General features: G+C 34.4%; 1 non-coding gene across 1 annotated transcript; it reads right to left on the bottom strand.

The window, feature by feature from the left end:
• Positions 1-1,822: 1,822 nt before the first annotated feature.
• Positions 1,823-1,894, bottom strand: TRNAD-GUC. The gene has a single exon. It is a non-coding gene; the product is annotated as a tRNA-Asp (tRNA).
• Between the last annotated feature and the right edge of the window lie 11,437 nt (positions 1,895-13,331).

The following is a 13,331-nucleotide window of genomic DNA, read 5'->3' as shown; positions in this document are numbered from 1 at the left end:
ACTATTGTTTCTAAATAAGGGTTAAAACCCACTTTTTACCATAACAATGGATTTCTTTAGTATAATAATTGCCTACTAAATAGGATATTTATACGTATAAAAGAGGTTAAAATTATTGTTAAAGATTTGACCAAGACAAATTTTGGTCCATGACTTGACACTATTATTTACTCTGATCGCGAGTGATGTGTGAACAAAAGCTAACATATTTAATGTTTTTTAGCTCAAAATAATTGTGAATTCTGAAGCAACTCTTGTTGCTTTGATGTGTTTGCTCATAATATTGTAGAAAAAGGCTGAAGAAATAAGAATAAGCAATAATAGAGCAAAAGATTTGAAAATCTGAGCAAAATAGAAGAAAACATGATTGATGACCTCCGTGATAAGTCGTCAGCCTCGTAATAGCCTATCAGTATTGGCGTCAACCTTAACCAGGGAGTTGCAGTTTGACGAGCATTTTTGACGATGCCAGTGACGTGGTGTCAAAGTTGTTATAAAGAATCAAGAATGGTGTCATCCTTAAGTAGAAATTTAGCATAGGAAGAAGATATCTAATGACGTTGGTGATACGCCGTCAGATTCCTGATGCGGTATCAGCCACATCATCAGCGTAAGATAGAATGTGAAGGCAACTGAAGCCTCTATGATGCCATCTTTGATAAGGCGTCGGACTCTTGATGCGGCGTCAGCTTTGGGCGTCACCTATTCTGAGGAATTTATTTATTTTGTTATTTTATTTCCTTAATTAGACTTAAGTTACAGTTATAAATAGAAGCTTTTAGGGTTTCATTAAAAAGAAAGTTTTTTTTTTACATCTTGTAACTTAGTAAAGGGGTGTTCACTTGTTTTTGACTCTCTTAACTTAGAATTCAATTTTTCATCCTTTGATTTAGTTGTGGGAAATTCTTATTGTACTTGAAGGAGAAACAACTTTGAATTTCATCTTTTGTAAGTTTACTTGCTTTAAGTTTTAGTTGTGGGAAATTCTTATTGTACTTGAAGGAGAAACAACTTTGAATTTCATCTTTTGTAAGTTTACTTGCTTTAAGTTATGAATTCAATCTTTGTTATCTCTTTTTATCCTATGAGCAACTAAAACCCACAACTAGGGTTATGGGATCTATGATTATTATTTCATTGATTTAATATTTGGATTAGGGTTTGAGTGATTGTGGGAACGTCTTGAAGTTCTGTTGTTTTAACTTGAATCTATTGGCTGCAAACATTAGGTTATGCCTTAGGTTTTATTTACCTCTAACGGAGAAATAGACTAGAGGTCATGAATTATCAATACGGACTCGGAAGCTATCAACCTTCTATTTAATGATTAACTCTTTAACTGGATCAATCTACCTGAGATAACATCTGGTTGGAAATAGATATGTTATTTAAGTTTGAGAGAATTAGATAATAAATTATCTAGTGAGGTCGAGAGATAAGTCAGATAGTATCATCGGTAGGGATAATCTGTTGTTCCCACCTATCACGAGAATCATGAACAATTATTATTCAATGGAGATTAATAGTCATATTGATCACAACCCTAGTTTCTCTATATCATTGATTCAAAATATTGAAATCTAAAGTTTTGAGTTCTAAAATAAGTTAAAACGTTAATGTTTGTTTGATTGATAAAAACTTCCATTTTTTCTTTTCTTATTATTTGTTTGAATTTAACTTGTAGCTATTGTTTTGAATTAGTTTAATCGCCACTCACATTGTTCCCTGTGGATTCAACCCCGACTCCAAAGTTGGATAAATATATTGACGACGACTGCCTTACACTAATTTAAGGTGTAAGTTAAGCATTATCAAAAAATGGCACCATTGCCGGGGATCGAACCCGGGTCACCCACGTGACAGGCGGGAATACTCACCACTATACTACAATGACAATATTGAAGGCCAAGGAGCTTAAATATCTATGTCCATTTAGTGGTTGTTTAAGATTCTTACCATTGCCAAATGAGCCCACACAAAATTTTGATGCAAAATTGGGCAAGCAGTTCAAGTCTTCGAAGTGGCGTGATAGAACATTCCTCATCATGCCCTCACATTTTCCCAACACACCCCGAAGATGTATTGATCAAAAGTTAGGCTGACATTTCCAATCCTCTAAGTGGAGACATAAATAATTATCAAGAACGTATCTTGAGAAAGTCTTAGTAGTCAAGATAACTTAGTCGCGCCGCGACGTTAAACCAGGCACTTCTTGAGAGGCAACCAAGGTATTTTGTTGTTTGTATTAGTATTATGTGATTGTCATTAGATCTTCGCACCCATTCTGCCATAGGTATGTTTCTAACTCTTTTGATTTGGTTTGATGCATTGGAGACATTGCATGATATTAAGTTGAGGGTGGGGCTACTTGTGGGTATGATTTCCTTTTGGGGTTTTTGTTGCCGTACCTCTTTTCCTCGGAGTCTTATTCCTAGTAAAGCAGGCATATTTAGGCTTATCGTATTTTTTTTTGTGGTGTGTTTTGTTTAACTAGGAGAAAATAAGTATCTTGGGCAGTTGACATATTTTTGTTGATTTTTGAACACCTCTCCAATGATCTATTTTATAAATGTGTGACTATTGTGCATCTTGTTATGGCGTTAGTACTAGTGACATGATAATCACTTTGAATAATTGCAAGAACTAGATAGGTAGTAGCTAGTGATATCCTTGTGAGCCTTGTGCATGGGAGATCTCTACTGAGTTCCCTTTGTAATGTCGAATCCAGAACTTGCCCAGTTTATCTTACCTTAGTTGAAAGAGAGGGGTTAGGAAACAATCATAGGCCGTTTTAAATTTAAGTCACTATTAGCCTAAATGACCTTCCCATAATGCATGATACCACTTGATCCCTGTTTTGAGCCTAAATTAACTATTTTTTTCTATAATACCTATCACCTTCCCTTTTAGATCATAATGAACCTCTTTTGGCCTTGGTCCTCCTTGGACACTGTGCATCTTGACTTAGGTAACCAACCTAAGTTGAGGGTGGAAATCATAGGGCTGCGTGCTGTAAACAGGGTATGAAGAAAGGTATAATAAAAGGAAAAGAATAAGTAAAAAAGAATAAAAAGATGGATGTTGTGGAAGAAGAATAAGAAAAAAAAAAGAATGAAAAAGAAAAGCCATATCCATCCTGAATAATGTATGATCAAGAAAAGGAGAAAAAGAAGAAAAAGGTTAATAAGTAAACCCCAAAAGTTAAGGTAGTACCAAGGAGGCTTAGTCACTCTAAATGCCATTGAATATCATACCATCCCTTATCCTACATTACTAGACAAAGAAAAGACCTATGGTGATCCTAACTTACCTATCTGGAAACCTTGGTAAAGATGATAAGGGAAAGCATATGATATTTGGCATACACTGGTTTGAACTTTATTCTAAGAGTGAGTGTTTTTGTGATGATTCCCATGTTTATATTTTTAATGTATGACATGAGAGAAAGAGGGGAATTTCTTTGTTGTGAGGGCACACTAGTATCTTGCTAAGTTACTTACTTATTTGGGTAGTGTACATTGATACATGCATGATTGTTGGTACTTAGTTGATGCCATAGGTAGAAGCCTTTGTGTTACATTGTTGATTTTTAATAAATTGCACAGTAATTTTGAGTTGGTTGACCTTGGAGATGGTAAACTGAGTTTTGAGCTAAATTGGTTGTTGACTGCTGAATGTTTGTTTTATTATCTTAGTTAGTTGTTAATTAAGGAGAAGAAATTATTTTAAATTGAGGGTGTTGATGTGTGAGCAAAAGCTAACACATTTAATGCCTTTTAGCTCAAAATAATTCTGAATTTTGAAGCAACTCTTGTTGCTTTGATGTGTTTGCTCATGATATTGTAGAAAAAGGCTGAAGAATTGAGAATAAACCATAATGGAGCAAAAGAGTTAAAAATCTGAGCAAAATAGAAAAAAACATGGCTGTCGACCTCCGTGATAAGTCGTCAGCCTAGTGATAGCCTATCAACATTGGTGTCAGACTTTAAAAGGGAGTTTCAGTTTGAAGAGCACTTCTGACCACGCCAGTGATGGGAAGAAGATATCTAATGATGTTGGTGATACGTCGTTAGATCCCTGATGCGATGTCAGCCACATTGTCAGCATAAGATAGAACCTGAAGGTAAATAAAGCCTCTCTAACGCCATCCGTTATAGGGCGTCAGACTCTTAACACAGCATCAGCTTGGGCGTCACCTATTCTGAGGAATTTATTTATTTTGTTATTTCATTTCCTTAATTAGTCTTAAGTCACAATTATAAATAACAGCTTTTCGGGTTTCATTAAAAAGGAAGTTTTTAGTTTTTTTTTACATCTTGTAATTTAGTAAAAGGGAGTTCACTTTTTTTTAACTCTCTTAACTTAGAATTCAATTTTCCATCCTTTGATTTAGTTGTGGAAAATTCTTATTGTACTTGAAGAAGAAACAAGAATTTCATGTTTTGTAAGTTCACTTGCTTTAAGTTATGGATTCAATCTTTGTTATCTCTTTCTATCCTATGAGCAACTAAAATCCACAACTACCGTTTTGGTATCTATGATTATTATTTCATTGATTTAATAGTTGGATTAGGGTTTGAGTGATTGTGGGAACGTCTTAAAATTCTGTTGTTTTAACTTGAATCTATTGGTTGCAAACATTAGGTTATGCCTTAGGTTTTATTTGCTTCTAACGGAGAAATAGACTAGAGGTCATGAATTATCAATAGGGACTCGGGAGCTACAAACCTTCTATTTAATGATTGATTCCATAACTAGATCAATCTACCTGAGATAACATCTGGTAGGAAATAGATATGTTATCTAAGTTTGAGAGAATTAGATAATAAATTGTCTGGTGAGGTCGAAAGATAAGTCAGATAGTATCATTGGCAGGTATAATCTGTTGTTCCCACCTATCACGAGAATCATGAATAGTTATTATTCAATAGAGATTAATAGTCATAGTGATCACAATCCTAGTTTCTCTATATCATTGATTCAAAATACTGAAATCTAAGTTTTAAGTTCTAAAATAAGTTGAAACATTAAAATTTGTTTGATTGATAAAAAACCCATTTTGTCTTTTCTTATTATTTGTTTGAATTTAACTTGTAGCTATAGTTTTGAATTAGTTTAATCACCACTCATATTATTCCCTGTGGATTTGACCCCAACTCCGAAGTTGGGTAACTATATTGATGACGACTGCCTTACACTAATTTGAGGTATAGATTGAGCGTTATCAGGGAGATATTCTAATAATTTCTATATTTTTACCATGATTTAGTCCATAAGATCATTTTGGGTAAAAGACTTACGGATTTACGCTCTTTTGGACATAACTTGAATCTATGCACATATTATATATCTATTCACACGTATTGATTGTTATGATGATATTGACACCCGTCAAGAATGGAGGATATTGTGATAATGATATTAATACCCAACAAGGCCAAAGGATACAGTTATGATAATATTGATACCCTACAAGGGAAGAGGATACTGTGATAATGATATTGATATCCAACTAGGCTGAAGAATACATTTATGATGATATTAATACTCAACAAGGACAGAGGATACTGTGATCATGATATTGATATCCTGCAGGGTCGGAGGATACTATTATTATGATATTGATACCCAACAAGGCTATAGGATAGCATGAGGAAGATGTTAATTCTCGGTAAGGCTAAAGGATATTGTGATGATGATATATATATATGTGTGGTTTGTGTTCGGAGATTTGTTTTGATATTGATTGTGTAACTTGTATTCATTCTTGCATGCACCTATCACCAGTATACGTCTATGTTTACCAGTTGGTATAGGACGATGGCATAGATATGGGTGATGACTATGCCTTGTATTATTGTGTCCTAATTGAGCCTTTTAATTTGGGGTGGTAGGGGAAATATATTGGCTCAGTTTGATATTTGGTTGTATAGAATAGCCAGTTGCTCATGCTATTGTTGATATTGTTATTATTATTATTATGATCAATATTATGGCTAGTTCATGAAAGATTGGTTATTGATCGGTATCAAGATTTGATGTATGTTTTTAGCCTCTTATATCTTACTACTTCATTATCATGAATGATTATTTCATGTCTAGCCGTGTGGATTAAAAACCCTAAGCATGATAGTATTAAATCCCTATAGGATTATAATGAGGCCTTAAAATGAAGTTATGATGATCTAGGATATTCTTTGAGATTACCTTGTATCTCTCTCTATATATACCAAGCTATATGTAGCTATGGTATTACAGTATATCCCTTCCTTTATTTGTTCAGACCGTATATTCATTCCTTGGCCTTGTATATTATTATATATTCTTCTTCCGCTCTTTATTCATATATTGGCCAGAGATATACGGTATAATGATAAGACTACTAAGTATGTATGGAATAAGATAGTGCACCCTTATTACTTACCTAGCCTTATTATGTTGGTCTATTACATATGGATAAGATAGTTGTTCCTTTTTATCTTATTGACTATTTATATGATTTATAGACTCTTGGGTGGAGTTTCCATTCTATTTATATGTTGTGTATATCTGCTTTATCTTTGAAGCTCAGTTGGTAGTTGCATACTGAGTACCATTTATTTTGTACTCATACTAAACTTGTGTAGCCTGCAAATCATAGTATGAATTATCTCTATTAATGTGTGCGTCATGCGGAGCAACCATGTTTGGAGATACAGAGTGAGCTCCCGACGTTCAGAGTATTACTTTCATTCCTTTTATGTATAGACTAGTCTCTATATTATATTTGGAGATAAGTTATATTAGTGTAATTTATTTCATCTATGCCACTTTTGTACTCTTATTATATTAGAAGCTCTTTTACTGATACCACTAGGTTTTTGGATTTATTTATGTATTTGAACTTTTGTTATATTTATTCCATATTCTTTCCTTATTCTATTTGGTAGTCTGTTACTAGCCATTTTAGACTATGGGTTTGGCTTATCTACAGGAAGGTTATAGTAGGCACCATCTTGACCTAAGAAATTAGGTCGTGAAAAATTGGTATCAGAGCCTAGGTTTCATCAGCGTATTAGTACAACAACTAAGTGTTAGTAGAGTCCTGTGGATCAATGTAGAGACATCTGTTACCTATCTTCAGAATGCTACAGGGATATTTTAGAAAATTCACTTCTTGACTAATTATCATGTGTCCACATTCCTATGAATCTTAAATACATCCTTTGACTCTATTTTGTCCCTAATGAATGATGCAAGATGAAAGATGATGTGGATAGGTGCAAATGAGACAGTAATACGTATTTCAAGAGTTGCAGCACAGCATCATACTAGAGAGTCAGAGATAGATGTCAAAGATCTTTAGCATCATCCAAAGGATTTAAGGACAATTTAGGCTCCACTTGATCTCGTGACTACTTTGCCTTTGAGGTTCATCATTGGAAATCGCAGTCATGATATAGATCCCTCTCAACCATAGATAACATTCGACTTATCTAGTAGTTCTTTGGACAGAGTTGGGTCAATTAGTGTTCATCAGGGTTCTTTACGTATTCTGAGTAAGGGATTGGATTTATCTAGTGGGACCGATATATTATTATGCAATATCCTTCTGAGTTAGACATTAGTACATAGTTTATTTCAGATTTTGCATTGCCACTCCATTTGGCATTGGAGCACTTGATAGTAGCTGAGTCTTTCTTCCCTCAGGTTGTTTATTATGAGAGGACCACAGAGAGCATGTATTGAGACTTATGGAAATGGCATCTAGAGATATGCCATTAGTTTAGTGTTATTTGAATTTTATTTGAGAGTGAGGATCCTTCTAGAAGAGTTCAATATCACTTCCAGTGTATCATCTCTATGCAAATAGTATTTCAGACTATAGGTGGTTCTCAGATTAGTTGTAATGATCAGAGTGGGAAAAGTTCCCATCAGACCTTGCAATGATTTTTTATATGAGTCTTTAGGCCATGGAAACAATTTTGGATATTGAGGGAAAGTATCTTGCAATATTCTAGATATTTCTCTCAGTTATAGTTGGCCATCCATTTGAGCTCAGTTTATGTCCCAGCCATGTTGATGATTCAAGAGTTGCTACGTCCATAGAGTGATAGGCTACTGGTCTAGAAAGTGTCCCCGGCATAGGATTTCCAGTCATTCATCTTATTCAGATCAGCCTGATGATGTTGTGGAACCTTCAGTTAGAGATTGTGTGCTTCACGGCTTGTTTGATAATTTTGTTGGTCAGTCCAAGTTAGAATCAATCAAATTTATTTTTCCTACGCCCGTCAGGCATGTGATTACAGATGTCACCAAGATTGGTGTACTTTTATTTCTCACATTTATTTTTATTATGTGTATTAGGATTTTTCATATCTATTAATGATTATATGACCTTATAAGTTCATATTGATTATTCTGTGCTTTGTTATTGAATTATATGACTACTCCCATGGGAACACACTGGGTTTTTTGTTGTTGTTATGACTACTCCGGTGGTTTATTTCTCTTAGTAGTGGATGAAGTATATTTTTGTTGATACTTTTTCTTAGGGGTATAACTTTAAGGTTTGAGTCCCATTTACCTTAGCATATTGTCCTTATTGTGGACCTTAAGTGGTATATGATAGTGATGTTCATTTTGATACTACCTATTCATTATATTGATGTTGATATTGTTATTGGTATTGCTACTACTACTTAACGTTATTGATATTAGTTGATATTATTGCTTGATGTAATTGATTCTCGCTGGATAGCTATATAGACTAGTGTTATCTAGCTAGACTTTTATTTTCTGGACACTTTTATTGAGTGTCTTGAGTAGATATAGCCAAATTTAATGATTTCTTTCCCCTGACACAGCAAAGTTGACTGTGTTCTCTCTTGGTTAGATGTGATAGACTGATTTGGGAATCTGTTGAAATATCAAAGACAAGTTGACCTTTTGTTATTCTGTGTGGTTATTATGTTGGAAAGTTAGCCATATTTCCCATTCACGAGTTGGGGATTCTTAGACTTGCCTCTGAGGTTGTGAAGGCTTTTGTTTAGTCTATCTCTTATAATATAACCCATTTATGAGATTGACCAGTTTGAGGTCCGCTTTTTATTTGTGGCTATTTCATTGTCTGATGGGAATTTGATATTGATATTGAGATATCGTGAATTTATCTCTTAGATTTGTTGGGTTCGTTCCCTCATGAAAGTTTCCCCTTATTATTAGTGTAGAAATTGGATACTTCTTTCTTACTATAATATGGTTTTTCCTAGCAGAGTATAAGATTTAGAGGTAGTGGCCTTTCCTGTGATAGCATCTTGAGTTGGCAAATTAAAATTTTTAATCTCCAGTTGTTGATTTTTTGGTGGTGGTTTTGACTTTGACCTTGGTTTCGAGATTAGTAAATTTCTTCTTTGATGATGAAATTCTTGGGTAGATTTAGAAAATCCCCATTTAAGAGTTTGTACGGCCTAATAGGGCTTAGTAGAGTGTTTCTCCTTGATGACATATGCCTATGGCTACTCTTGCCAAGATGAAGTGTTGGATTAATTTGTTGTTGGCAAAAGTTGGATTTCTCCGAGTTGCTAGATTTTTGCCATTACAAGTGTGGTTTTCACCCTTGGAAAGTGCTTAAGTATATATTGATAGTTCAAGACCTGCAGCGAATATGAAGTGGGTTATTTGAATTTTAAGCCATTGATTCATCCTTTTGCATGATTTCTATTTTGTAGTTATATTTTGTATCCTCTAGTTGATATAAAGTTGGTTTTTTGTATTTGCAGTTGACGGTTATCCCTGTGTTTGTTCTTTACATATATCTCAACTGTAGCTTTGTATGATTTATCTTGGATATGTCAGATTTGGATACTAAAGTTGATTTGAATGGTTGGTAATGATATTGGCTTATTGGTTCAATTTTTTCTAGGCGTCTTGGAATAGCTATTTGGAAGTTGTGATAAACTGGGAGTAAGAAGGTCTACCCATCTTCTGGTTTTGTATAGGTAGTTGAAATCGAGCGATTCATCCTCGATATCTAGATTTTAGCTTGGTGTTGTAGAGCTTGCGTGCAACATTCATTAGGACATGTCTTAGTTTAGATTTTATGTATAGGCTGGTTAAGCCTACTTTGTGGTTGCCTATTGGGTCTTCTCGACATCGGATATATTATAGTTGATAAGTGTTCAAATGACAGTCGATGGAGGCTGTATTGGTTCTCTTAGATTTGACGTCAAGTTTCAGTTATCTTTTGTTATTTTGGATGATATACTTAGTAGGAGTAATATACTCAAATTGGATTCAGTATAGCTTCATTCTCGGTAGATGAGACATCCTAGAAAGGAATGCTCAGTGATGAGTAGTTATGCATTGATCTTTTTGTATTTCAGTTTAATTTTCATTCGAATTTATTGCAGCATTGGCATAGATTATATTCCTTGATTATCCTTTTTTGTGTGCACAGATAGCACCTTATGAGCTTAATCTCATGGTTTCCATACGGGCTTTCTGTAGATTAGCTTTAGTTCTTGAAGTTCTCTATGATGAGATTGTGCGGATGAGACTCAGATGATTTTCCTCCTCGCTTGGACAAAATAGCAGGTGTAAGATTGTAAAACAAGGTTATATTTGGATTTGGAGTCGGTGGTATGACTCATGTCTCTGAATTATTTTTTTTGGACAAGCCTTGATTGGATTATGCTTGTATCGAGATGGTATTAGAATTTTGTGGTTCAGTTTGTGTGCATCAGCCTTTTTGGTTTAGTTGGAGGCCAGTTAGTAGTTGAAGTCAAATTTTGATTGTTTGAAAGTAAAGTGAGAGTTCTAGTTAAAAAAAGAATACCTATGGAAAAATTTCTTAGAAGCATTTTCTCTTCGATGAGGTTATCTAGGAAGTCATGCTCGAAGCATGTGGGTCCAGTAATTCATCCTTTAGAGTGTTTGAGATTCTTTCTATCAGTTAACTTTGGAGGATGAAAGTCCTTTTAGTAGTGGATATTATAATGACCCCTTTGGTCATTTTTCATTTTTTTTCTTATCTTCACCATTAGGGCTTCTCCATAGCTTCCATATGTCCTTTATAAATTGCCACGATCGATGAGTCAATTTTCAAATAATTTTTTTGGCTTTTAGAACCAATTCCTTGTTTTTAAGTCTTCGTAGGTCCTAAATGGCCACCCAAAAAAAATCAGTGAAACAATCTTAGATGTAAATTCTGACTGCGCCAGTAGTTCCAGAATATCAATTTAGTCTAGGAGGACCCTTAGTTTAGGTCCCAATGCTCCCAAACTTATTTTGGGTTACTGAGCAGATTTTATGAAAAATGAAACTATAGGTGTGGGGCCCACTTAATGCCGAAATGATCTCGGATTAAAGTTTTGATGATTTCGATTCATTTGTACGGTGCTTTACACTCTAATTTCACTATTGGATCATGCTGTTTTGGTTTTGAATGAGTTCTGAGGGTCAAAAATAAGTTTTTAACATTGACGTCATAAGGATACTGCATCTCTTCACCTGGGGTCTATAAATAGACCCCAAGGTCGCAAATTTAGGAATTTTTCCTTATCTTTGAGAGCCTAAAACCCTAAATGGTTATGATAACTCAACATTGAGTTGTGTGGATGATTTAGGAGCTTGATTATCATCTATTATCGCGATTATCATCCGAATTAAGGTAAGATTTCATCACTTTATTTATGAATTTCTTAGTTCTTGACCCAAACTTAATTGACTTAGGATATATTATTGGGTCGAGGGTAGTGTTATGATATTGGTTAGATATCCGGAAAGTATTTATCCTTGTAAAGGATACTGTTGTAGAATTTGGATACATATATGTTTATGTTACTTATGATTTCATATTCTGAATATTGGTGATGGCATGCATAGATTCGGTACATTCAAAATTAGTATATCAATATGGATGTGATCAAGCTAAAATAAAACCCTAACACTGTTGTTCCTAAATAAGGTTGATAACCCACTTTTCACTATCACAATGGATTTCTTTACTATAATAATTGCCTACTAAATAAAATATTTACATGTATAAAAGAGGCTAAAAATATTATTTAAAGATTTGACCCAGATAGATTTCGGTGAAGGGCTTGACACTATTATTTACTAAGATCATGAGATATTCCAATCCTTTCTATATTTTTACAATGATCTAGTCCAGAAGATCATTCCAGGGAAAAGACTTATGGATTTATGCTCTTTTAGCCACGACTTGAGTCTTTCTACCTATTATATATCTATGCACATATATATATGGTTATGATGATATTGATATCCAGCAAGGCCGGTGGATACTATGATGATGATATTGATACCTGACAAGGTCAGAGAATATTATTATGATAATATTGATACCCGAAAAGGCCAAAGGATACTATAATAATGATATTGATACTCGATAAGGGTAGAGGATATTGTTATGATGATATTGATACCCAGCAAGGCTAGCGGATACTTGATGATGGTATTAATACCTGGCGAGGGTGAAGGATACTGTTATGATAATATTGATATCCCACAAGGGTAGAGGATACTAAGATGATGATGTAGATACCCGGCAAGGTCAGAGGATACTAAGATGATGATGCTGATACTCAAAAAGGCCGGAGGATGTTGTGATGATGATATATATACCCAGTTTGAGCCTGGAGAATGGTGGTGATATTGATTGTGGATCATGCAATCATTCTTGGATGTGCATCGCCTATCACTATTATATGCCTATGTCTATAAGTTGGTATGGGATGGTTGCATAGATATGCATGATAATTATTCCTTGTGTTGTTGGGTGCTGATTGAGTCTTTCGAGCCTGGGGCGGTGGGGGAAATTCATAGGCTCGATGAGGTATTTGGTTATTCGGAATATCTAGTTAATCACATTATTATAGTTATTATTACTATCATTGTTATGATCATTATTATGGCTAGTTTATGACAAATTGGTTATTGATTCAATATCAAGATTTGAGGTATGTTTTTGGCCTCTACTAAGATAGTGCACTCTTATTACTTACTTAGCCTTATTATGTTGGTCTATTGGATTTGAATAGGGTAGTTGTTACTTTTTATCGTAGTGTCTTTTTATATTATTTATGGACTCTTGGGTGTAGTTTCCATTTTGGTTATATGTTTTGTATATCTGCTTTATCTGTGGAGCTCAGTTGGCAGTTGCCTACTGAGTACTATTCATTATGTACTCATACTACACTTCTGTAGCCTATAAATCATAGTTTGAATTATCGCCATTGATGTTTGCGTCATGCTGTAATGCCTCAATTTTCTGAATCAAAATGCTACACAGTGCTCATGACGCTGAAGGACCACAAGTTAACCCATGA

Source organism: Capsicum annuum, chromosome 10, assembly GCF_002878395.1.
Source record: "Capsicum annuum cultivar UCD-10X-F1 chromosome 10, UCD10Xv1.1, whole genome shotgun sequence".
NCBI lineage: Eukaryota > Viridiplantae > Streptophyta > Magnoliopsida > Solanales > Solanaceae > Capsicum > Capsicum annuum.
Note: the sequence above shows the minus strand (reverse complement) of the source record. Positions and strands in the feature narration are given on the sequence as shown.